The 27,889-nt window shown below is 42.4% G+C and overlaps 1 pseudogene; it reads right to left on the reverse strand.

Moving 5' to 3' along the window:
• Nucleotides 1–1,356: 1,356 nt before the first annotated feature.
• On the reverse strand, nt 1,357–27,889 carry LOC101108918 (lysosomal-associated transmembrane protein 4B-like; annotated as a pseudogene).

Raw genomic sequence — 27,889 nt, forward strand, 5'->3', positions numbered from 1 at the left:
AACATGAGAAATGGAGGCATGCCAAGTGGAGACTTCTTGCACTAAGGACGGTGCACTCAGAACAAGGATTTGTCTTCACCTGGTTACGGTTCCAGTGCCCACTTGATTGTCTTTCCTCGTGTTAAACTGTCCTCTCTCTTAGATCCTAAGCTCTGTGTAGGCAGGGGCGGGGCCTGCTGCCTTCACTGCTGTGTCCACCCCGATGCTCAGCTGTATTTGCCAAGTGAAATGATCTCCTTCAAGAGCCTCTTTACTCGGACTTCCCTGGTGGTGCATTTAAGAATCCACCTGCCAATGTAGGGTACACCGGTTCAATCCTTGGTCCGGGAAAATTCCACATTCTTCGGGGTAGCTAAGCCCATGTACCCCAATTACTGTGCCCGCATGCCCTAGAGATTATGCTCCACAACAAGAGAAGCCACCGCAGTAAGAAGCCCGTACACCACACACCACAACTGGAGAGCAGGCCCCATTCGCAGCAGCTAGAGAAAGCCCATGTGTAAAGACCCAGTGCAACCAAAAGTACATAAATAAATAGGCAAGAGCTTACAAATGCTCAAAAAAAAAAAAAAAAGACTCTTTACTACTCCCACTGTGATTTTCCTAATGTTAAAAGTGGTTTTCTCATGATAATGTAAGTTTTTACATTAGTGGAGAAGGAAATGGGTATAGCCTGACATGCTACAAACTTAGAAATGTACAAAACATAAATGATAAAAAGGGAGTTTTCCTCTTATTCAGTCGCCCAACTACTCAATTTGGAAGACAAATGCTCCTATCAGTTTTAGTTTCTTGTGCCTCCTTGAGGAGGAATTCTATGAAGAAATAAACTTAACACGCCTTCTTTATTTTAGCCCATGCTAGCGTATTGTACCTGCTGTTCTGTACCTTGTTTCTTTTCCCCCTCCAAACTTTAAACTTATTTTGTATTAGGGTATAGCTGATTAACAATGTTGGGGTAGTTCCAGGTGAACAGTGAAGGGACTCAGCAGTACACATACACATATCCATTCTCCCCCAAGCCCCGCTCCCATCCAGACTCACACATAACATTGAGCATTACAATAACATTGTGCTATACCATAGGTCCTTCTTGGTTATCCATTTTAAATACAGCAGCATTGTACCTTGTTTCCTTAGAGCACATTTTGGAGCCTGTTTTATACTAGAATATAAGGTGGCTGTCAAGTCTAGCAACATAAGGAAGGAATATGCTTGTGAAAAGATAGCATATTGATATGTAAAATATGATAAAAATAATATGTCTATGTTTCCAGACTTTATAGCCAGGCAGTATATTAACTGGGATAAAAGTCTCTATATACATTTTAAAATTCCCTCGATAGTTTCCTCCTTTCACTCTTGGTTGGCCTCCTGTGCCTGGTGGCCCCCCACTTTGGGACCTGCATCCAACACCACTGCTAGGCACAGGTCCCAGCTTTCCGTGAGCTGCTGAGGGCCAGACGACATCAGCCTCCACCAACTGGAAACAAGAAATGGGAGGAGCCACGCAGTAGACGTCTCCCTCCTTTCCCTCATCCATAGACTATTCTGGGATGGTTCCTACTAATAAGCTGCCTGCTGAGTGAAAGAAACGTCGTGTCCCTTACAGTCCATGATCTGGTCAGCGTGGTGACACATATACTGCACTTTCTCTTGCTTTACTTCCCATTAGCTTCACCCTCACCATTCTGGGCTTGTCCCTCCCAAATAAATTTCTAGCTTTGCTTTCTGGAGAATCTGATCTAGGACGCTATGGATTTACTTCATTCTTTTTATTGTTTTTCAATTTTTTTGGAAGTGAGAATTTAATTTTTATGTATTCATCTTTTAAATTAAAATTAAAATTTATTTATTTTTTAAAATCTATTTCAAATATAGCAGTGTGTACATATCAATCCCAAACTCCAAGTCTATCCATTCCCTATGCTTTTGAAATAGCCATATATATGGTTTTTCATTTATGTATATAGAAAATTTATTTAATCTGTCTTCCATTGGTGGACATTTTGGTCATCTCTAATCTTTTGCAGGCATGAATATTTAAAATATTAATTGTCTTTGGATCTCTGTGTTATCATAATCATCTCTTATTTGATGGTATTATATCAGTACAGTATTATTATTTTTATTAAAAAAAAAAACGAGCTAAACCCTTTTAGAAGAATCTGAAACTTTCTTTCCCCCAGGGACTCATTTCTGCCACTCTTAACTTTAAACCTCAAGAGCCATCAATACTGAACTGCTTGTAATTCCCAGAGCTCTCTTAAATCTACTTGCTGTTGCACAGACTGTTCTTTCTCCCTGGAATGTTCTCCCCCTGACTATCTCCCTGGATATCTCCTCCTTGTCCTGAAGTCTGTGCTTGTGTCAAAATTATATCCTTCGTGAATCTTTCTCTAATCCTCTCTAGCTCAGAATTTCTTTTTCCACGATCTACATTTATTCCAAATATGTGAACTTAGTAGCAATTATTATGTTGAATATTCATCATTCATTGGCACTTCTGTCTCTCCATTGGTCTGTAACTTCTCTAAGAGACAAGAATCACATTTTCACCTTTATAACTTCAAGGCTATAAATTATCAATAATAGTTACCTAAAAGCTACACCATTCTTGCCTCTAGGGACATCAATAGCAACCTAACAGAAGTAGATTGGGTGCCCTTTTCTATGAACAACTAAAGGTTTTATCCATACACCATATATTTTGTCCTATGTATCTATCAAAAAAAAAAAAAATGAAGAGAAGCATGTATTCTTAAAAAAACATGTCTCAATCAAGACAGATCTAAGTCAGTTTGGCTGCTTACTCATTTGTTATCTTGCACAAGTTACTCCAACTTTCTGAGCTTCATTTTCCTCACTGGTCAAGTGGCTATAATAATACTTACCTCTTTGGGCTAGGTGGAAGCATTAAATATAACAGTACATAATATATACACTGTCTTTTCTGAACCTATAATAGGAAAGATGATCAAAACGCATTAGTTCTCTTATCCTTTCCCTTTCTACATTGCTCACTTGTTAACATACTATCTTTGTGTGAATTGTGTGGTCTCTTTCATTTCAAAAGAATTTTGAGATCTCTAGAAACAACAAGCACTATACCTAGCTCGTACGTGTCAAGCAATATTTTATGTGCTTTATATATGTTGTCTTAGTTACTGAAGTTGATTAGAGCTGTGCCTTGGGAGAGTTACCATTTGATCATCTGAGTTAACTCACAAGCATGGAGACGACAGCCTTTTTAAAAAATACCATCTTGGGTTCCAGCAATGACGCACATGACTAAAGAACTCCCATGAGAAATGCTGGTTCACCCAAAATAGAGACCAAGCACATACTTTAGGGCATCAGAAAAGTTGCAATCACCAAAAATACATATATATATATATTAAGTTTCTATTGTTATTTTTAAAATTAAATAAAACCATTAAAGTGGGTACTGGTCATGGGGGAAACTTTGGTTTATATGGGTTACATTTAGTTAGTTCAGTTGCTCAGTCGTGTCCAACTCTTTGCGACCCCATGAATCGCAGCACGCCAGGCCTCCCTGTCCATCACCAACTCCCGGAGTTCACTCAGACTCATGTCCATCGAGTCAGTGATGCCATCCAGCCATCTCATCCTCTGTCGTCCCCTTCTCTTCCTGCCCCCAATCCCTCCCAACATCAGAGTCTTTTCCAGTGAGTCAACTCTTCGCATGAGGTGACCAAAGTACTGGAGCTTCAGCTTTAGCATCAGTCCTTCCAAAGAAATCCCATGGCTGATCTCCTTCAGAATGGACTGGTTGGATCTCCTTGCAGCCCAAGGGACCATCAAGAGTCTTCTTCAACACCACAGTTCAAACGCATCAATTCTTCAGCATTCATCCTTCTTCACAGTCCAACTCCCGCATCCATACTTAATCACAGGAAAAAACATAGCCTTGACTAGACGGACCTTAGTCGGCAAAGTAATGTCTCTGCTTCTGAATATATTATCTAGGTTGGTCATAACTTTTCTTCCAAAGAGTAAGTGTCTTTTAATTTCATGGCTGCAATCACCATCTGCAGTGATTTTGGAGCCCAAAAAATAAAGTGTGACACTGTTTCTACTGTTTCCCCATCTGTTTTCCATGGAGTGATGGGACCAGATGCCATGATCTTCGTCTTCTGAATGTTGAGCTTTAAGCCAACTTTTTCACTCTCCTCTTTCACTTTCATCAAGAGGCTTTTGAGTTCCTCTTCACTTTCTGCCATAAGGGTGCTGTCATCTGCATATCTGAGGTTATTGATATTTCTCCCAGCAATCTTGATTCCAGCTTGTTTCTTCCAGCCCAGCATTTCTCATGATGTACTCTGCATAGAAGTTAAATAAGCAGGGTGACAATATACAGCCTTGACGTACTCCTTTTCCTATTTGGAACCAGTCTGTTGTTCCATGTCCAGTTCTAACTGTTGCTTCCTGACCTGCATACAGATTTCTCAAGAGGCAGGTTAGGTGGTCTGGTATTCCCATCTCTTTCAGAATTTTCCACAGTTGATTGTGATCCACACAGTCAAAGGCTTTGGCATAGCCAAGAAAGCAGAAATAGATGTTTTTCTGGAACTGTCTTGCTTTTTCCATGATCCAGCGGATGTTGGCAATTTGATCTCTGGTTCCTCTGCCTTTTCGAAAACCAGCTTGAACATCAGGAAGTTCACGGTTCATGTATTGCTGAAGTCTGGCTTGGAGAATTTTGAGCATTGCTTTACTAGCATGTGAGATGAGTGCAATTGTGCGGTAGTTTGAGCATTCTTTGGCATTGCCTTTCTTTGGAACTGGAATGAAAATTGACCTTTTCCAGTCCTGTGGCCACTGCTGCTTTTTCCAACTTTGCTGGCATATTGAGTGCAGCACTTTCACAGCATCATCTTTCAGGATTTGAAACAGCTCAACTGGAATTCCATCACCTCCACTAGCTTTGTTCGTAGTGATGCTTTCCAAGGCCCACTTGACTTCACATTCCAGGATATCTGGCTTTAGATGAGTGATCACACCATCGTGATTATCTTGGTCGTGAATATCTTTTTTGTACAGTTCTTCTGTGTATTCTTGCCACCTCTTCTTAATATCTTCTGCTTTTGTTAGGTCCATACCATCTCTGTCCTTTATCAAGCCCATCTTTTCATGAAATGTTCCCTCGGTATCTCTAATTTTCTTGAAGAGATCTCTAGTCTTTCCCATTCTGTTCTTGTCCTCTATTTCTTTGCATTGATCACTGAAGAAGGCTTTCTTATCTCTTCTTGCTATTCTCTGGAACTCTGCATTCAGATGCTTATATCTTTTCTTTTCTCCTTGGCTTTTCGCCTCTCTTCTTTTCACAGCTATTTGTAAGGCCTCCCCAGACAGCCATTTTGCTTTTTTGCATTTCTTTTCCATGGGGATGGTCTTGATCCCTGTCTCCTGTACAATGTCATGAACCTCATTCCATAGTTCATCAGGCAGTCTATCTATCAGATCTAGGCCCTTAAATCTATTTCTCACTTCCACTGTATAATCCATAAGGGATTTGATTGAGGTCAGACGTGAATGGTCTAGCGGTTTTCCCTACTTTCTTCAATTTGAGTCTGAATTTGGTAATAAGGAGTTCATGATCTGAGCCACAGTCAGCTCCCTGTCTTGTTTTTGCTGACTGTATAGAGCTTCTTCATCTTTGGCTGCAAAGAATATAATCAATCTGATTTCGGTGTTGACCATCTGGTGATGTCCACGTGTAGAGTCTTCTCTTGTGTTGTTGGAAGAGGGTGCTTGCTATGAACAGGGCATTTTCTTGGCAAAACTCTATAAACTTTGCATTTATTTTCAATTACTTGTGAAGGGGAGGAAGGGAGAAAAATGGGTCCCAAAATCTGTTCAATGCTTAAAAATTGTGTCAACTGGCTCTTCTCATTGCCATCAACAGGAATTTTTCAAACAGCGTTTGAAGAAGAGTCCCAGGGAAGGCCTTTAAACTAGAACCTGGACGATCCCAATACAGAATAAGATGCATTTCTGATGTGATGCCACTAGCCTCAGGCAGAGCTGTTGTAACAGGAGTGGCTGGACCTTCTTTCTTGCAAAATGGAGAAGTCTGTGGTTTCCTAAATACTATTTCTCCTCTTCCTCCCCCTTTTAGTCATTTCACTGCTTGCTCTCGCAGACAGTTTGCTGGCTGCCTAACAAGCAATCACTCCAGGTCTTCCCTGGTAACAGAACGTCAACCAGTGGAAATCCATTCATCTCATGAGAGGAGGCATGCATTCCAGGCATAAGTGAACAACTGTGTTTGGTCTAAACCATCATACTGTCCCATTTTCCTTTGAGAGAATTGGGTTAGAGGTAGACATGTGAATCTGCTCTCGCCAAAGAGATGTAGGAGAAAGTTGGTTGGAAGAGTCTCTATCTCAAGAGAAAATGACAGAACTTCAGAGGAATAAGGCTTTCACGTACCAGCCCACCTTCATTCTGCCTTGGAAAGCTGATGTGAAGCTAAAATGACTAAAGCCGCAGTAGCCATCCTGTGACCCTGAAGTATTAAAAACAGGATGAGAAACCAGTAGCTGCAAATGTCATTTTCAGGGCAGAGCAGGGGTCCCTGATGACATCACCGAGCCTCAGGAAAAACTCCAGATTCACCTCCAGACTTCTGGTTAAGTAAAATTGTGTCCTTTGGGTTTAGCTGCCATTAACTGGTTTTGCTGCTCATTTTTGCCACAAACATTTTCAACTGATATAGTTGCCTTCCTGAGCAAACCAAAGCTGTCTCATTGGAAGACAGTCTCTGGGGCAGTGTTTCCAAAACATAGGTGTACATTGGAATTACCTGACATCTTTAAAATATTCTTATGCCTGGTTTCCATGCCCAGATATTCCTATTTAAATCAGTATAAAGCGTAACCTACCCATCAGAAGTGATAAAATCTCCCCCAAAAGACTCTAATATGTAGATGAAGTTTGGCAACCACCATCTTGGAGGAAGGTATGTGGTGTCTTGATGTTACATGCTGATATTATAATTACCTTTTTGAAGCATGTTAACCCTTGAATGAACACAGTTTGCATTGTTCATCTTTTTTCAATACAGTACAATCCAATCCAGGGTTTGTCAAATTCTTGGATGCAGAATGGCTGATGCAGAGGAACCATGGATAGGGAGGGCCAACTAAAAACTGTACATTGATTTTTGACTGCTCAGAGAGTGGGCATTCCTACTCACCTCCTCACCTCTCCCACTCCCCCACTACCTTGTTCAACGGACAAATGTGACTTCTTTTTAAGTGGTTCCCACCTGGCCTCAATAGAATCACTGAGAAAGCTTTTAGAATATACTTCTTCTTGGCCTCACCTTCATAGATTTTGATCCAAATGGATCAGAACACAATCTAAAGCTCCCAGGATGATTCAAGTGCATAATCGGGGTTGAAATCCCCTGTATCAGGAGAACTCAGTAGAGTACTAACCGGCTGGAAGCCTATCTATGTTGTGAATCTGAAAACTCTAGGTGCTGGTGGAGCATAAAATTTTCATAGCCAGGCTGATTCCTCCACTACCCACTAGGGATGTTTAAGGGTAAATGTTTCCAGCTGTCCCAAACAGGAAATGTTTACACATATTTACAGAACTTCTCTATCAGCATTGAGCAAGATCTTGCTGTTTTTGAAGAACAGCCAAGTGAATACTTGTAACCTAGGATTCATAAGAAATACAAAGACAGCTGGTTGAAGGTGCTCTAGAAATAGTGCTATGAAGCCATCGCAAGTTGTTCTCAAATGTACAGGATGGACTAAGTCATTCAGTGAAGATTGCTGCCTACAAGGGTATGTGCAGGGTGCTTAGGTATCTCCCACTGGATTCTAATTGCAACAGGGAGAGAAATAACATTTCAGTAGAAAGTTCTAGCAGTTACCACCTTGGGCTAGAGGTCACATTTATTTAGTAATGATAGGACACCATGACATTATGTGATTCCTGATGAGAGGCAATTGATGTTCACGGGGTCACCTATGCAGTATTTATGCCAAAGATGGGTGACCTGAATCTTGTCAAACCTCTGGATCTATCTTCCAGCCACACAAAATACTTGGGGAAAAGGGGCGAGATGAATGGCACCAGGAGAGAGCAAGCAGATGAATCCAGACTGTAGAACCTTCTACAGGACCACCGCCTGTTCTCTTCAGAGGGACAATGTATATTTTTTTTTTGCTTGTTCATTTGTTTTTAAAGTGCACAATACTTTTAGCATAAAGGAAAATAAAAAGATGTAACAACAAAATGCAATGCATTGATTAGATCCTGATTTGGAGTGAGTGGAAGAAAACAACAAACTTGAGTAAGGATGAATAAAATGAAATTAGGGAATATTATCTCAAGTGCGATGTTATGTTGGAGAATGTCCTAATTCTTACCTCAGTTATTTAGGGGCAAAGTGTCTCAATGTCTGAAAATTATTTTCAGAAGCTTCAGCAAAATTCTAGACACACACACACACACACACACACACACATACATGAACACACACCCATACAAACAAAAGGTTAACAGTTGTTGAATAAAGGTGTTGTACTCTTCTTTCAACTTTTGAGAATGTTTTAAATGATTTTCATAACATGCGAGGAAATATCTCCTTTCCTAATCTCTCCATACCAGAAAATGCTTCATCCAGATTTGGTTGCTAGGAGTGTTAGGGGTGGACATCACTCCTGTAACTTTTTCTCAGTCTCTTCTGTTAGACTCCTGAAGTGTTCACCCAAGTGCAGCCCACATCAATGAACTGTCACTTTCTCAACCTGGACCTTCTGTTTGTGGAATGAGATAGACTTTCTCAGGCTCAGCTGAGGAGCTGGCTCACCTCCCGGATACCAACTAGAGTCAGCAGAGTCCCTAATGCAAACACCTCCATGCCTTGCCTCTGTTGGATACATACTTTAAAGAAAAAATAATAATAATAAGGTATGAACATACTGCGATGTGATTGTTTTCAAAACAGCACACTATAATTTATGTGCTCGGACGTCCTCTTCCAAAGCATACCTTGCACAAACCAGTTGAGAAGTCTTCCTTTTAGGATCACCTTCAGGGCCCGTGTTCCTGAATGGCCACATACCTGTGTCCTTCGAGGTGAATTTGATTTGTGTGAACAGCTAAATAGCATTGAGGGTCACAAGTAGTAAACAAAGTAATTTAGCAAGCACAGGCATGCCCTTATGGCCAAACATGCAGTGTTATTACACACTGTGATATTTATTTTCTGATATAAACTGGCTCTAATAATAATTCTTTTCAAAGGCAGTTCAAAAATGTTTAAGGTGATGTTAACATCACTTGAAAAACATTACAAGCCAAGTTCTTTGGATAATCCAGTGCTTCCTTGAATGTTTAAATTTATTCTTGACTCTGAAATCACAGGCCAAGAAACATTTTCATACCTCTGTTTTCCCCATCTGTAAAATAGGAGTAACTATGCCTCCTCAGGCCTCAATGAGTTGATACATGCAAAATACTTAGAACAGTGTCTGGTATGTAGTAGACCTTACTAAATATTATCTATTACAAGTATTATTACTGCTACATAACAAACATTCAATCATACTCCTTTCCAGTTACGTTTAGGAATAGAACCTTTAGTAAGATGGTCCTTTCATTATAAATGAAATAAACCCAATTCTAAATAGCGTCAGTTAAAAATAAATAAATAAATAATAGGATTATCTATTTACAAAGTTCAAGTGCCATGGTATAGCTTCAGGTATGTCTTGATCTAGGATTAAAACAATGATGTTAAGGCTCTGTTACTTCTTTCCCCACCTCTCGGCTCTGCTTATTTTTTGGTGATGGGCTGTGGCAGCCTCCCTCCAGGAAGCGGACAAGTTACTTATTGGTAGCTAGGAAACAACCCAACCATTTAGGCACTGTTGCTCTCAATGCAAGATAAAGGGACCCTCTTTACTCCAGCAGCTATAGTCATCATTCAAAGGTAACTCCAAGTAGCCATACTTGATCCTTGCCCACCTTTGTGCAAATTTCTGCTTTTAGATGGAGCACAAAGATATGCTGGTGTGGGTCCTAAAGTCACCCCTTGTTACTCCAGAACCCCATGCAATGGGGCAAGGTAGTTACCAAAGGAAGTCCTTGGGAAAAAATTCAAGTCTGCTCTCTTGGAAATGAACAACTGACATCAGATGGTTCTATCTCCATTTATTTATCACCTGATAGTTATTTTTTGATGACCATTTACTACATGGCAGGAATTACACTGGGGCTATATGTGAAAGTAAAATGAAATCATATGTAAATATGTTTAAATGGTTGATATGTACCAGATTCTAAGGTTTTGTATTTCAAATGGATTAACTTATTTAATCTTCCTATGATGGTGTGATCACTAATCTAGAGCCAGACATCTTGGAATGTGAAGTCAAGTGGGCCTTGGAAAGCATCACTACGAACAAAGCTAGTGGAGGGGATGGAATTCCAGTTGAGCTGTTTCAAATCCTGAAAGATGATGCTGTGAAAGTGCTGCACTCAATATGCCAGCAAACTTGCAAAACTCAGCGGTGGCCACAGGACTGGAAAAAGTCAGTTTTCATTCCAATCCCAAAGAAAGGCAATGCCAAAGAATGCTCAAACTACCGCACAATTGCACTCATCTCACATGCTAGTAAAGTAATGCTCAAAATTCTCCAAGCCAGGCTTCAGCAATATGTGAACCGTGGACTTCCTGATGTTCAAGTTGGTTTTCGAAAAGGCAGAGGAACCAGAGATCAAATGGCCAACACCTGCTGGATCATGGAAAAAGCAAGACAGTTCCAGAAAAACATCTATTTCTGCTTTTTGGCTATGCCAAAGCCTTTGACTGTGTGGATCACAATCAACTGTGGAAAATTCTGAAAGAGATGGGAATACCAGACCACCTAACCTGCCTCTTGAGAAATGTGTATGCAGGTCAGGAAGCAACAGTTAGAACTGGACATGGAACAACAGACTGGTTCCAAATAGGAAAAGGAGTACGTCAAGGCTGTATATTGTCACCCTGCTTATTTAACTTATATGCAGAGTACATCATGAGAAACGCTGGACTGGAAGAAACATAAGCTGGCATCAAGATTGCCAGGAGAAGTATCAGTCACCTCAGATATGCAGATGACAGCACCCTTATGGCAGAAAGTGAAGAGAAGCTAAAAGCCTCTTGATGAAAGTGAAAGAGGAGAGTGAAAAAGTTGGCTTAAAGCTCAACATTCAGAAAACGAAGATCATGGCATCCGGTCCCATCACTCCATGGAAAATAGATGGGGAAACAGTGGAAACAGTGTCAGACTTTATTTTCTTGGGCTCCAAAATCACTGCAAATGGTGATTGCAGCCATGAAATTAAAAGACGCTTACTCCTTGGAAGAAAAGTTATGACCAACCTAGATAGTATATTCAAAAGCAGAGGCATTACTTTGCCGACTAAGGTCCGTCTAGTCAAGGCTATGTTTTTTCCTGTGATCATGTATGGATGTGAGAGTTGGACTGTGAAGAAGGCTGAGCGCCAAAGAATTGATGCTTTTGAACTGTGGTGTAGAAGACGACTCTTGAGAGTCCCTTGGGCTGCAAGGAGATCCAACCAGTCCATTCTGAAGGAGATCAGCCCTGGGATTTCTTTGGAAGGAGTGAAGCTAAAGCTGAAATTCCAGTACTTTGGCCACCTCATGCGAAGAGTTGACTCATTGGAAAAGACTCTGATGCTGGGAGGGATTGGGGGCAGGAGGAGAAGGGGACGACCGAGGATGAGATGGCTGGATGGCATGACTGACTCGATGGACGTGAGTCTGAGTGAACTCCAGGAGTTGGTGATGGACAGGGAGGCCTGGCGTGCTGCGATTCATGTGGTCTGAAAGAGTCAGACACGACTAAGCAACTGAACTGAATAACCCCATGAGGTAAAAGCACTATTATTATTCCCAGCTGAGAAAACAGAGGCCCAGAGGAATTAGTAATCTTCCAAAAGCTATATGTGTATGTGTGTGTGCTTAGTTGCTCAGTCATGTCTGACTCTTTGCAACCCCATGAGCTATAGTCTACCAGACTCCTCTGTCCATGGGGATTCTCCAGGCAAGAATACTGGAGTGGGTTTTCAAAAGTTATACCCGTTGGTAAAATAGGGTTAGACTTCGGACCCAAGGCAACCTGACCACAGAGCCCTTGCTTTACAAGTTGCGTCCATTTGATTCTCATAAAAGTCCTATGAGACAATGCCTATTTAATACCGTTATAGTGGCTTCCCTGATGATTCAGAGGTAAAGAATCCACCTGCCAATACAGGAAACATGAGTTCAATCTCCAGTCCACATATCAAGGAACAGCTAAGCCACAGCTACTGAAACTGTGCTGTAGAGCCTGGGAGCCCCAGGTACTGAGCCCACATGCTGAGACTGCTGAAGCCCACACACGCTATAGTCTGTGCTCCACGAGAGAAGCCTGCACATGCAGCCAGAGAGTAACTTCCACTCGCCACAACTAGAGAAAAGCCCGCACAGCAAGGAAGACCTGGAATAGCCAAAATAAGTAAATAAATAAATAAAATTATGGGTTTTTAAAAACCGCTATATTACAGATGAGCAAACAAGTCTGAAGAAAGCCACCCAGTGCCTCCAGAGCCTTTCTCTCCAATGCAAACAACTTGTTTATATTTGCTTGCTTTCCATGCATAAACATGTTTTCCTTTGTTTTTAAACATATCTCAAAAACAACATATGCAATGACAAATTTCATGAAGATGTTTTTATGACATCTCTTAAGCTCAACATGTTTACAGTTTGTCAAACTAGAGTGTAAACACTCTGTCAAAACAGGTTCCCTTGTGCGGAGAAGAGGAGTGAGGCAGCCCCTGAATCCTTGTACAAACCACACACATCACAAAACAGTGTCCACGGGATATAGGAGCAACAGATGGCCCAGTAGCCATATGTAGGCGAGCCATCCCGCCCTCCCGGGCTGCCTGGACTGGGACTGCAAAGCGCAGACGCGTCTTTCTTTCTGAAGCCACTGCGTTTTTGGATTCCTTTGTTCTATCTGCCTACCCTTTATCCCAGCACATACACTGAGGAGACAAAGGAGACAATCAACATTTACCGAATAAGTGAATGAAAGCGTAAGTAAAGCGCAATTGAACACACATTTCGTCATACTTCTAGAACAATGGAGCATCCTATATTGTTTTGTCTTATCTGTTTCTGGGACAGTGTGTTTCCAAAGACAGCTCCAACCTGAAGAAGGTCACAGAGTCACACAAAGCCGGGACGGGAATGCCAGTTACCGAGGGAGAGACAGCTCCATCTCTGCCTCGTGCAGCTGCTGGTGGCCACTGAGAAACTAGGGCAGGACCTCTGGCCTCCAGGTGCCCTGGGAAATCAATACGACCCCATCGCCTCCTCCCCCCAGCACAAATGCTCCTGGGTCAGAGATCTCTGAGTGGAAATTAAAGAACAGATGGCAAAATAAAGCATTTTTACAAATGTGGAGTCTGTGCTTTGTCTGTAGGTACATACACTTTCTTGCACGCTGCCCACATGTACCTCACTTATTATGGATAATGAGTTCATGTTGCCAGCCCCGTTTGCAGCAAATAACCAACAATTACAAATATTGATGTTCTCTTCACTGCCACCTCCTACCATGTGAATGTTTATTGTCGACGTTAAACCACAGAAAAGAAACTTTTGCAGGGAGCTGGCCTGATTTGGTAGGTCAGCTTAACACTGATTATTGAGATGAAGGAGGAGGTACTTCCCTGGTGGTTCAGGGGTAAAGACTTGTGCTTCCACTGCAGGGAGCGGGAGTTTGACACCTGGCCAGGGAACTAAGACCCTGCATTCCATGTGCCATGATCAATACACAAATAAAATTAAAATTTTTTAAAAAGATGAAGGGGTAAAGTGAGCAGGCACAATTTATTGCGAATATGATATACTAATCCATCAAGAAGATCCCCTGGAGAAGGGAATAGCAGCCCACTCCAGTATTCTTGCCTGGAGAATCCCATGGACAGAGAAGGCTGGCAGGCTACAGTCCACGGGGTCACAAAGAGTCGGACATGGCTGAGCGACTAACACATACACATACGCGTGCACATGATATATTAATACCAATAGGAACTGTTTACAGGCTCTAGATTCCTTAGAACCCAGACTAAGTCTAAATATTATCCTAGGTTCAGAGATCATGTAAATGGTCTCTATTTCCTATGCATAACAAAATGACTGGCTAGGGACTAGCTGAACTAGAGAAAGCACAAGCTATCTTACTAGAAACAAAGTCTGAGGGCAGAGACTACTCATCCATTCCCAACTGTACTATAGTTTGTAACAAGTCTAAATTATAAACTTCTATATCCTTTAAGGCACTGCAATGTTAGCTTTCTTTGTTTCAACAGTTAGCTTTTATCTTAACAAATAATCCCAGCAAGATAGATGACGTTCTTAAATACGCCTGCATGCGAATTTAGCTCCCAGGCAAGCTCACTGCTGTCATCAGGGAGTCAAGAAGAGTGGAAGGAGCAGAGAGATACTTCTAGAAGGTGGTGGAAGAGGAGGCCTGCAACTGGTATGAGAAGGGGGTGAGGGGAGGGGACTCTGCTTCCTGCCAGTAACTGGGCTTGCAGCTCTGGAGGTCATAATGCTGACAGCCCTACAGTGCTTACTTTGACCAGAAACAATTCTAACTTATATGTGTGTTAAGTCATTGCATCCTCATGAGAATCTTTGAAATAAGTATAGTTAGTCTCTTCAATTTATACTGAAACAAGTCACAGAGAGGTTAAGTCAGTTGCCTAAGGTCACACAGCAGTAGAGTTATGACCCAGTCCTAGAAACTTGGCTCTTACTGGGCTATACTGTCAAGGTCCAGGGGGGCAGATGGAGATTAAAATGCAATCTGTGTCTGCTTTGGCAGGATACTCTGCATAACAGAGGAAAGGGGACCTTTTTCTACTAACAATTGGCTCCAAGAAACTTTTGATCTCCAAGGTTGCATCTGTCCAGAAAGGTTGCTTCTTTCTATTCTCATTTAAGTGAGGTGTAGCCTGGCAGCACCGCCTCTCACTAGAACAGGCTGACTTACTGTGGCTGCAGGTACTGTGGCATCTGCTGCTATGCATGCTGGTAAAGCTACAACCATGATGACTTACTCCCACTCTTACGGCTTTCGGGTTCTCCAGTCATCCACTTCCATTCATATGACTTACTCCCACTCTTAACGGCTTTTGGGTTCTCCAGTCATCCACTTCCGTTCATGTGACCAGCCTGGCAGACATGAACTACAATGAGCAAGAGCTTAGAGCCCTGGGCTGGCCGCCCGCCAGATCTCTGCATAAAAAACACAGAACTTTGTGCTGCCTGCCCTGCTGGGCGTAGCAGGAACAGGGCAACCTTTTGGGGACAGTTGTAGACACACCAAGAACCACAAAAACCAAGAGCCACACCCAAAGTTAAAACTCTTACTAGAGAAGGCTTTCGCTTCTGTTGTTTTATAAGAAAAAAAAAATTGAATGTTCTAACTGTCAAATCAATACATTTGAAGATATGTAGCAAGAAATTAAAACTTCACCAACAATGAAATGTACTTCTGTGCCATAGACAGCTGCAGGGTCAGGAGAGTCAGGTCAAGGTCATAGCTTGGACACCTCCTACTATATGAATTTGATCCATCGCCTCAACTCTCTGGATCTACCTGTCAGTTCCTGACATAGAACTCCTACACCTGAGTGATGGAGCACAAGGAGCATCTTTTGTTCTAATATTTGGTGTTTGATGCTAGTTCCTGACACAGAGTGCCTAAATCCCTTGGCATTTCTTGGGTGACAGAAGTGTCTTATATTGTAATGAGGTGACTCTGGATAGGTTCCTTGAGAGTTTCAGGATGGTCACTGGAAAAACTAAGTCGTGATTAAAGGCTTGGAATTTTTAGCCCACCTCTATCCTCTGGGTTGGGGAGATGGATTGGAGATTGAGTTAATGATCAATTCAGGTCTATGGGGTGAAACCTTCATAAAAATTCTTAAACTCTGGGATGTGGAGAGATTCTGGTTGGTGAATAGGAGGATGTGCACCCTAACTCCACAGGGACAAAGTTTCTGCACTATGGACTCTTCCAGACCTCACTCTACGAATCTCTTCGTCTGGTTGTTCATCTGTATCCTTTATTATGTCCTCTAAGTGCGTGGTAAATCGCTTCAGTTTGTGTCCGACTCTTTGCAACCCTGTAGACAGTAGCCTGCCAGGCTCCTCTGTCCATGGGATTCTTCAGGCAAGAATACTGGAGTGGGTTGCCCTGCCCTCTCCAGGTGTTCTTCCCAACCCAAGGGTCGAACTTGTGTCTCTTACGTTCCCTGCATTGGCAGGCAAGTTCTTTACCACTAGCACCACCTTGGAGGCCCTATGTATAAGCCTCAATAATAAACTAATAAATATAAACACGTGTTTCCCTGAGTTCTGTGAATCATAGCAAATTATCAAACCTGAGGAGAGGATCATGGGAGCCCCCAGTCTGCAGCCACAGAGATGTGAGTAACTTGGAGATTCACTGCATGATTGCTGTCTGAATCAGGGGGCAGTCCTGCGGGACTGAGCCCTTCACCTGTGGGGTCTTCCCTAACCCTGAGTAGTCAGTGTCAGAATGGAGTTATAGTACATCCAGCTGGTGTCCAGAGAGTTGGCAAATTGACTGGTGTGGGTAAAATGCCCACATATTTGATGTCAGAAATGTGAGAAGAGTAAGAAACAGATTTTTCTTTGCCATCAAAAAGGGGAGATAACCATGTCTTAAAAGGTTGTCGAAAGAAACAAATGGAAGCACCCTGGTGGTCCAGTGGCTGAGACTCCATGCTCCCAATGCAGGGGCCCTGGGTTTGATCCCTGGTCAGATCCCACATGCAGCAACTAAGAAACAAGTGGCACAATATGTGTGAAAGTGCTTACAAGAGTGACTGGCACAGAAAGAGTGCTCTAGAGAGACCCCTGTTCCCCAAAAAGATGGGAGGGAGGACTAGGAGTTATTCTCCCAGTTGTTTTCTCTCTCTACTTGAGAGAGGAAAACTTGCTTTCAAGTCAAAAAGCTATCTCATATTATATCTTGCAGCCCTCTCCCCAAGGTCATTGTCCTTACACTTATCTTAACAGATAAGGTGTTTCAAGTTCTGAGAGGTTAAGTGGTTGGAGCAAGGTCATAAAGCTTGGGAGTAATTCATCCAAAATTAAAAATCAGGTCATTATGACAGCAAGACTTATGCTGCTTCTCAACACAGAGAGGAAGCGGAGAGAGAGGGGGAAAGAGGGACAAACATGAAGAGAGAATGGGGACTGAGAGACACCAGGAAGGGGCAAAAAGCAGGAGGCAGAGTCTTCTTTCTCCGTTACTCCTGGGGACCGGGGTCACGCATATGCCCTGTCATCTCATTACTTGCCTTCATTAGGTTCCTAACTTTTCAGTAGTTATTCACTGTCTGAAATTAGCTTTCCCAGTTTGCAAGTTTTCTGTTTTAGAAATTCCTTTTTTCTTCCCCAGGTACCTGAGATCGGCTGAATAACAGCTGCCCAAAGATGACCACCCGGGATTCCCTCAGTGGTAAAGAATCTGCACACCACTGCAGCAGACCCAGGTTCAATCCCTAGGTTAGGAAGATCCCCTGGAGAAGGAAATGGCAACCCACTCCAGTATTCTTGCTGGGAAATCCCCTGGACAGAGGATGGGGTTGCGAAGAGTTGGACACAATTTAGAAACTAAACAAAAACAAAGATGACCACATTCTAATCTCTGGAATCTGTGAACATTTTACCTTATTTGGCAAAAAAAAAAAAAAAAAAAAAAAATTGCAGAGGTAATTGTGTTACAGATCTTGCGATGAGGAGAGTTTTCTAAATTATCTGGGTGGATCTGATGAAATCACAAGTGTCCTTAGAAAAAGTTGCAAGGACAGAGCAGGGGCCAGAGAGGAGAGAAGATGCTCTGATGCTGTCCTTGAAGATGGATGGAAGGGGCTGTCACGCAAGGAATGGAGTCAGACTCGAAGCAGGAAGGAACAAGGAAATAGATTCTCCACTAAAATTTCCAGAAGGAATCAGCCCTGTGGCACTCTGACTTTAGCCCATTTCAGACTGACCTCCAGAACTATAAGAGCATAACTCTGTGTTGTTTGTGATTATTGTTTCAGCAGCAGCAGGAAAGCAACACAGGACCTCATCCCCACCCACTGTGCATTTTTACCTCTGCAGTTTGGTACTCTTGGGCCTTAGTCTGAATCATAAAATTAGTAATAGCCACTTTCACAGTGCTTCAAGATTTGCAAAGACAATTCAGTAACATTTGAGTGCTTCTCCTGTGGCACCTATAAAGCTCTCTGTGTGTTGGCCATTGTGCCCCACAAATATCCTGTTACTTGTCCACAGCATCCTGAGCCAAAATTCAAACCCACATGCATCCAACCTCACAACCCATGCTCTCAACTAGAACTCCCACCAGCCTCTTCATTTCATGTTATATATTCAATACCTCACTTGATCTTTGTGCAAAGCCTTTAAGGAGGGCATTTTTTAATCATTCTTCATTTATAGACGAGGAAGTCAAGAGTCAGAGAGTTCGAGTGACTTTACCAAGATCATTTATCCAGGGAGAGTCAAACGCAGCCCACAAACAGATCTATTGCTTCCTTCTCTCTTCAGGAGAAAGAAATCCTCCTCCCGTGATGCCCACAGGCCTTTGTATCAATAAATACCTCCATCACCACAATGCATTCCAATTATTTATTTATGTAGTGGGACGATTTAGGATGCCAAACTCTTGTGGTTCTGTGTTTCACTGACATCAGAATTAAAGAGGCACAAGCAGCCAAAAACATTCAAAAAAGGAAGTCTTTATTCTTTAACTTATCTCTCAAAAATAAAGGCGGGGGTCCCATACAAAATCCTGTTACACTTTTACATCTCTTCCCTCTAACTTCCCCCCACGCACACACAGCCCTCCCTGCCTCCCACCGCCCAGTTGTCTTACCCTGTAACCTCTCAGCCATCACCCACCTCCTGTGCCTCCTCTCCCAAGCCCAAGAGCCATTTTCCTTTCACTTCTCATCTCCCCTCACTGAATTCCTTACTCTTAGACCACTTAGCCTCTCCTCTAAGTCTATCAACTATATATATTTTTAATTCTTTTCAATATTTATTTTATTTGGCTGCACCAGGTCTTTATAGTTGGAGCACGAAAATTCTTCGTGGCAGTGTGCGGGATCTAGTTCCTGGACTAGGGATCAAGCCCAGGCCCCCTGCACTGAGAGAACAGCCTTAACCACTGGACTACCAGGGAAGTCCCCTCTCAGCTCCCTTTAACTCTGCATCCCAGTCTTTTGCCTCACCTCACAGAGTGTTTCACACCCAAAGAAGCCCACTTGTGAGCAACCCAATAAAGCAGTCTCTTCGTCTGGAGCAGAGCTGGGGGTGGGCAAGGGGCAGCCTGAGAGATTGTCACTCAGGCTCACACTCTGCCACACAAGTCATGATGGTGAACTACCATGTGGGCACCACTTTTGTTACGGACGCTGTCCTGGTCAGCTTATCTATGTTATTTCCAATCCTCCCAGCATCCCTGAGGAGTTGCTATTTCATTGGAAGAAACCAAATCAGAGATTGTGTGATTCCCCAAGGTCCCCCCAGATTCCCCTCAATGCCCTCTCCCTTGCCCTGTCCCACACTAACTCCCACCAAGACTTCTACTTAATTCTGAGTTCCTCAAGGTCAGCCACTGTTTCTTACTCATCATTTACTTCCCGAGCTGGGCACATCAAGAGTATCTGATGCAATGCTCTCATGACACCTTCAGTACAATTCTAAAAAGTCACCCCTAGCATTATCTCACCCCCACCCACAAAAGCTTGCCCTCCCTTAGGAAAGCCATAAAGTTTATATCTATCCTCAGGCCTAGGCCCGGGTGAAATTTTGCATAAAACTAGTCCAGTCCTCTTACTTTACCTGTGAGGAAACAGCCCAGAGAGATGATTCACCCGGTCAATGACCTTGCCCAGCACTTTTTTCATGAGATTACAGGGTTTCTCCTTGCTGAAGGGAAGTTGAATACAAAGCAGGAATTTGGCACTGGCACTCTTCTGGTGGTTTTCTTGGTGTCAACAGGGACCTGTTCCCAGCAAGCTATACAGCAAGCAGGTTATCTTTTTCATGATTTTCCAGGAAGTTTTATGCTCTATCACTGAGCTCAGAATGGGTTGAACCAAAATTCTCCTTCAGTTCTGGGAAAGCCATTTGACCTCCTAAAGGTTTTATTTATTTTCTCTTCCACCAATAAAAGAAAAAAACACTTGTCTAAGAAGGAGACTTGGGTTCTTATCTAGACTCTGATACTTCATCTCGGGTAAATTCCCAAATGTCTGACAGCTGACTTTGACTCGAGGGCTCGCTGATGGCTTTCACAAACTGCACAGCTGTCTATTCATGTTCTGATGACGCTTCAGGCCATGTCTGGACCCTCCTCCTCATTTTGTCTCAGGTGCTTCCCTTACTGGAAGCTGAAGAGGACAGAAGTATACTGCTGTTTCCTGGAACGATGTGAGCCAAGTAGTCGAGACTGTTGGAAGGTCCTCTCCATGCTGTCATTCAGGGCTTGTGGCCTTGGCCTCACCCACATGGTCAGAGCTGGACCTCTACTGGTTCTAATCAAGGAAGAGGCACATAAGAGGCACACCAGTGTCTTCGTGTCCACTGACATCCTACTGGTGAGAATGTAGTCACAGGGCCATGTCTAATTACAGGTAGGCTGGGGAATAAAGAGTGAATGAGCAGTCACACGCCCAGGTACCACTTAATTACCCTGGAAGGAGAGAGAACTGACCTGACAGGAGAGGGGCTGACTCTACTGTGTGCTTAGGCCTGGAAAGCTTAAGATGGCTTTGCAGGCATCTTATGAGATATCATTATTTTCATGTTAGAGTTGGGGGCACTTGAACTCAGAGTAGTAAAGTAATTAGGTCACAGCCAAGTTGAATGTGGAACTGAAATCTGAAGTTATTTTAAAGCTTGTTTTCCTTCTTTTTTCCCCCAGCTTCACTGGGGTATAGTACATTGTGAAAGGATTCCTTCCATCGAGTTAATTAACACATCCATCACTTCACATGTTTACCTCTTTTTGGTGGAAGGTGGGTGAGGACATTTAAGTTCTTCTCTTTGAGCAAATTTCAACCATAGAGTTTCCCTGGTGGCTCAACAGTAAAGAATCTGCCTGCCAATGCACCACGTTATGCATTAGTTCCTCAAACCTTATTCTTCTTAGAGCTGAAAATGTGTAACTTTTACCAACTTCTCCTTATTTCCTCCACCCCTAAACCGTGGCAACTACCATCCTACTTTTTCTATGAGTTCATTTTTTAAAATTACCCATATAAGTGATATCAGAGGTATTTCTCTTTTTCTGCCTAGCTTATTTCCCTTAGTATAATGCCCTCCATGTTTTCACAAATTACAGGATTTCCTCCTTTTTCTTAAACATTTCGTATTCTTTACGTCCCTTTCTCTCCTTGCTAATAGTCTTCAGTTAATACATCTTGTCTCTTTTAGTGTGGAGTGGTTTTTCTTATTCTCCCTTTTCTTAAAACTATAGTTTACAAAATGTTTGCCTATACTGATTTTTGCTTTTCTTCTAGCTCAAATATCATTTATTTGAGTATCCTTATATTCATTTTTCTTGCCTTTGGTCACCTTTATTACTTCAAATTATCACAAATTATCATAATTCAAACATTGTTTTTCTGTTATATTCACTGTTTATATTAATATCATTGTTTCTGTCGTTTTACTTATCTTTCTTCTAACAATTCATTCCTGTGGGGATAGGCTAACTCAGACCAAAGGTATTTCTACCTTGACTGAAATCAGTCAATAAAGTCCATGGAATAATAAAATGTTACCTTGAGTTTCCAAAATACGTTTGTCTATTAAATATCAAGATATTGTATTAGATAAACTGGAATTACATTATTGACTTTTTTGTGAGTTCAGTATACAAAATAAAATGTCATTCAGTAGCGTCATTAAAATCACACATTGGTTTACTGGAAATAGCTAAATTCCAAACAATGACATCATTGTATAAGAACGAAAGATAAGAAAGGTGAACTTGAAAATGTAGGAGCTGACTTGATAAGCAGCCATGAAAACCAGCCTCCTGGTTTTCACTGCGGTTGCTCTCAAAATATTTGGGCTTTAATCTGGAGCAATGTTTATATAAATTAATTAGGTTAATAAAAAGAAAACCAATTAGATTTCTATTTTACTAATTTCAAGAGAACAATTTAACTAATAAAAGAAAATTTAAATCATTTCCCTGTTACAAGTAGATTCATGCAGACATTGTCCTAAAACTTCAATTGTTTAGTAAAAAAAAAAAAAGAAATTGAATACTATTTAATCCCCCCAATATAACAAATATTTTCTTACATTTCTTGAGTTTTAATAGGATAGGATATAGATTGTGCTTTTCGTTTAACAAATAAAGTAACAAAAGTGACAACAAACAGGTTAGTGATACACCTGTCCCTCAGCAAAACTAGGGACGATTCCAGGACCTCTGAAGTGATCAGAATCAATGGATGCTCAAGTCCCTTACATAAAGCGGTATAGTATTTACATATAATCTACACACATCCACCCATGAAATTTTAATCATCTCTAGATTGCTTATTAGAGAAGGCAATGGCACCTCACTCCAGTACTCTTGCCTGGAAAATCCCATGGATGGAGGAGCCTGGTGGGCTGCAGTCTATGGGGTCGCTAAGAGTCACACACGACCGAGCGACTTCACTATCACTTTTGACTTTCATGCATTGGAGAAGGAAATGGCAACCCACTCCAGTGTTCTTGCCTGGAGAATCCCAGGGACGGGGGAGACTGGTGGACTGCCACCTATGGGATCTCACAGAGTCGAACATGACTGAAGCGACTTAGCAGCAGTAGCAGCAGCAGCAGCATCAAATTGCTTACAATACCTAATACAATGTAAATGCTATGCAAATAGTACTTATACAATATAATTACCATGTAAATATTATGCAAATATTTGCCAGAGTGACAAATTCAAGTTTTGCTTGTTGGAATTTTCTGAAGTTTTTTTCAAATATTGCTTGATCCATAGTTGGTTGGATCTGTGGATGTGGAACCTGCAGATAATGAAGGTCTACAATACATATCTAAGTATCAGTTATGAACTCCACAGCCATAGGCAGAGTAAAATCCAGGGGAGGTTCACTGTTATAACAATCAGCTCCAGCTTGCCAATGCTTGACACAAAAAGTCTATTTTCACTCATGAACTAGTTCAACAGAGGTGTTCCTGGTCAGGCAGCCATCTTGTATGATTTCCTTTCAGGCAATTACTCAGGACTCAGGCTCCTTGGAACCTGTGTCTCCACCACCACCTAGGGCATTAGAATCCTCTGATTTCCAGCTTCCCAGATGGCAAGAAACTGAGGGAGGGGAGAATTGTGGAGTTGAGTTACCAGACCTATACCTGAGGGCCACACTGAGAAGTGTAGTCTGGCTTAACACCTGGCAAAAAAGGAAATAGAGGCAGCTAAACACATAGCCCTGGTGGCTCAGTTGGTAAAGAATCTGCCTGCAATTCAGGAAACTGCCTGCAATGCAGGAGACCTGGATTCTATCCCTGGATCAGGAAGATATTCCAGAGAAGAAATGGCAACCCATTCCAGTATGCTTCCTTGAGAAATCCCATGGACAGAGGAGCCTAGTGGGCTGCAGTCCACGGGGTAGCAAGAGTCGGACACAACTGAATGACTAACACAAACACATCGCAGTCACTGCCAATCCAGTCACAATAAACAACAGCTGATATTTGCCGGGGGGAGGGGGGGAGGCGGGGGTCTAATTTTGACTTTATTTTACACTTTCAAAAGAGAAAAAGGGAGTAAAAAGTTGTAATGCATTCAACTCAACTCTGGGGTTCAGCACATACAACAGACTCCTTGGACAAAGGTTCATCCAGGTTGTTGAAAATTTTGATGCAGAGGGAAGACTAAGGGAGCCCAGCCCAGCCCAGCCCACCCCACCCCCACAGAGAGAAGTCTACAGTCACTCCATCACAGTGATCTAGCTAAAGCCCAGGTTTCAAACTACAGAGTTTCAACTTAACATCTAAAATTTTAAGCTGTAGCATTTCAGTAAGAAATAAGCTCAGAGAGCACATCTCAGAAGTAAAATTAAGCTGTCGCTCTCAGCTACACCCCACTTCCAGGCTTAGGCAGACACATAGGGTGGCAGTGGTACAGGGGTAACAGCGTTGTAGGGTCACTGCTGGTAACATAAACCAGGACATCAGAGGAGTTCCTGCCATTGATGCATCAGTAGCAGTTCCAAACACAGCTAATCAAATAATTGTTAAAAATCAAGATAATGCTGATAAACAGAAAAATAATGAGGACCAAACAGATAGGATTCATTGACATGATATCATCTTTGTGAGGAAAATTAGGAGGCAGCTGAGAAGGGAAAGGCAAAGGAGAAAAGGAAAGATATACCCATTTGAATGCAGAGTTCCAAAGAATAGCAAGGAGAGATAAGAAAGCCTTCCTCAGCGATCAGTGCAAAGAAATAGAGGAAAACCATAGAATGGGAAAAACTAGAGATCTCTTCAAGAAAATTAGAGATACCAAGGGAACATTTCATGAAAAGATGGGCTCAATAAAGGACAGAAATCGTATGGATCTAACAGAAGCAGACGATATTAAGAAGAGGTGGCAAGAATACACAGAAGAACTATACAAAAAAAGATCTTCACGACTGCGATGGTGTGATCACCAACATAGAGACAGACATCCTAGAATGTAAAGTCAAGTGGGCCTTAGAAAACATCACTATGAACAAAGCTAGTGGAGGGGATGGAATTCCAGTTGAGCTGTTTCAAATCCTGAAAAATGATGCTGTGAAAGTGCTGCACTCAATATGCCAGCAAATTTGGAAAACTCAGCAGTGGCCACAGGACTGGAAAAAGTCAGTTTTCATTCCAATTCCAAAGAAAGGCAATGCCAAAGAATGCTCAAACTACCGCACAATTGCACTCATCTCACATGCTAGTAAAGTCATGCTCAAAATTCTCCAAGCCAGACTTCAGCAATACGTGAACCGTGAACTTCCTGATGTTCAAGCTGGTTTTAGAAAAGGCAGAGGAACCAGAAATCAAATTGCCAACATCCGCTGGATCATGGAAAAGCAAGAGAGTTCCAGAAAAACATCTATTTCTGCTTTCTTGACTATGCCAAAGCCTTTAACTGTGTGGATCACAATCAACTGTGGAAAATTCTGAAAGAGACGGGAATACAGACTACCTGACCTGCCTCTTGAGAAATTTGTATGCAGGTCAGAAAGCAACAGTTAGAACTGGACATGGAACAACAGACTGGTTCCAAATAGGAAAAGGAGTACATCAAGGCTGTATATTGTCACCCTGTTTATTTAACGTATATGCAGAGTACATCATGAGAGATGCTGGGCTGGAAGAAGCACAAGCTGAAATCAAGATTGCTGGGAGAAATATCAATAACCTCAGATATGCAGATGACACCACCCTTATGGCAAAAAGTGAAGAGGAACTCAAAAGCCTCTTGATGAAAGTGAAAGAGGAGAGTGAAAAAATTGGCTTAAAGCTCAACATTCAGAAAACGAAGATCATGGCATCCGGTCCCATCACTTCATGGGAAATAGATGGGGAAACAGTAGAAACAGTGGCTGACTGTATTTTTCCGGGCTCCAAAATCACTGCAGATGGTGACTGTAGCCATGAAATTAAAAGACGCTTACTCCTTGGGAGGAAAGTTATGACCAACCTATATAGCATATTCAAAAGCAGAGACATTACTTTGCCAACAAAGGTCTGTCTGATCAAGGCTATGGTTTTTCCTGTGGTCATGAATGGATGTGAGAGTCGGACTGTGAAAAAAGGTGAGCGCCGAAGAATTGATGCTTTTGAACTGTGGTGTTGGAGAAGCCTCCTGAGAGTCCCTTGGACTGCAAGGAGATCCAACCAGTCCATTCTGAAGGAGATCAGCCCTGGGATTTCTTTGGAAGGAATGATGCTAAAGCTGAAACTCCAGTACTTTGGCCACCTCATGTGAAGAGTTGACTCATTGGAAAAGACTCTGATGCTGGGAGGGATTGAGGGCAGGAGGAGAAGGGGACGACAGAGGATGAGGTGGCTGGATGGCATCCTTGACTTGATGGTCATGGGTTTGAGTGAACTCCAGGAGTTGGTGATGGACAGGGAGGCCTGGCATGCTGCGATTCATGGGGTCGCAAAGAGTCAGACAGGACTGAGCGACTGAACTGAACTGATTGGATCACTGAAAAAGCAAGAGAGTTCCAGAAAAATATCTACTTCTGCTTTATTGATTATGCCAAAGCCTTTGACTGTGTGGACCACAGCAAACTTCTTAAAAAGATGGGAATACCAGACTACCTGACCTGCCTCTTGAGAAATCTCTGTACAGGTCAGGAAGCAGCAGAACTGGACATGGAATAACAGACTGGTTTCAAGTAGGAAATGGAGTATGTCAAGGCTGTACATTGTCACCCTGCTTATTTAACTTACATGCAGAGTACATCACGAGAAACGCTGGGCTGGAGGAAGCACAAGCTGGCATCAAGACTGCCAGGAGAAATATCAATAACTTCAGATATGCAGAAGACACCACCCTTATGGCAGAAATCAAAGAACTAAGGAGCCTCTTGATGAAAGTTAAAGAGGAGAGTGAAAAAGTTGGCTTAAAGCTCAACATTCAGAAAACAAAGATCATGGCATCTGGTCCCATCACTTCATGGCAAATAGATGGAGAAACAGTGGCAGACTATTTTCTTGGGCTCCAAAATCACTGCAGATGGTGACTGCAGCCATGAAATTAAAAGATGCTCACTCCTTGGAGGAAAAGTTATGACCAACCTAGACAGCATGCTAAAAAGCAGAGACATTACTTTGCCAACAAAGGTCCATCTAGTCAAACTATGGTTTTTCCAGTGGTCACGTATGGATGCGAGAGTTGGATTATAAAGAAAGCTGAGTGCCAAAGAATTGATGCTTTTGAACTGTGGTGTTGGGGAAGACCCTTGAGAGTCCCTTGGACTGCAAGGAGATCCAACCAGTCCATCCTAAAGGAAATCAGTCCTAAATGTTCATTGGAAGGACTGATGCTGAAGCTGAAACTCCAATACTTTGGCCACCTGATGCGAAGAACTGACTCATTGGAAAAGACCCTGATGCTGGGAAAGATTGAAGGCAGGAGGAGAAGGGGATGACAGAAGATGAGATGGTTGGATGGCATTGTTGACTCGATGGACATGAGTCTGAGTAAACTCCACGAGCTGGTGACGGACAGGAAGGCCTGGTGTGCTGCAGTCCATGGGGTCACAAAGAGTCGGACACGACTGAGGGACTGAACTGAACTGAACTGTCATGTATATTCCTGGATGGAATTTGGATAAACAAGTACAGTGACTGCAACCCTGGTGTTCAGGGCAAAACCAAAGATCTGGTAACAGAAGAATGGGATGGTCCTGGTCACATGTTGCCTGTATGCTCCGTGCACAGCCATTGCATAGATAAGGACCAGGAGAACAGAAATTGTGATGGCAATGCACATGTTGGCATCATCCATGAACTCAAAGTCACCTCCGAGTTCAGAACTTGAAAAGTGACACTGATCTGGATCAGCCAGGGCACTCAACAGAACCAGCAGTACCACAGCATTGAAGATCAGGCACTGGGTGCCCAGCAGGATGGTGCCAGCCAGGACATGGCAGCACAGGCAGCAGCTGGTGGAGCAGAACGGCATCCAGGGGCCACCATCTTCAT

This window comes from Ovis aries, chromosome 6, assembly GCF_016772045.2.
Source record: "Ovis aries strain OAR_USU_Benz2616 breed Rambouillet chromosome 6, ARS-UI_Ramb_v3.0, whole genome shotgun sequence".
NCBI lineage: Eukaryota > Metazoa > Chordata > Mammalia > Artiodactyla > Bovidae > Ovis > Ovis aries.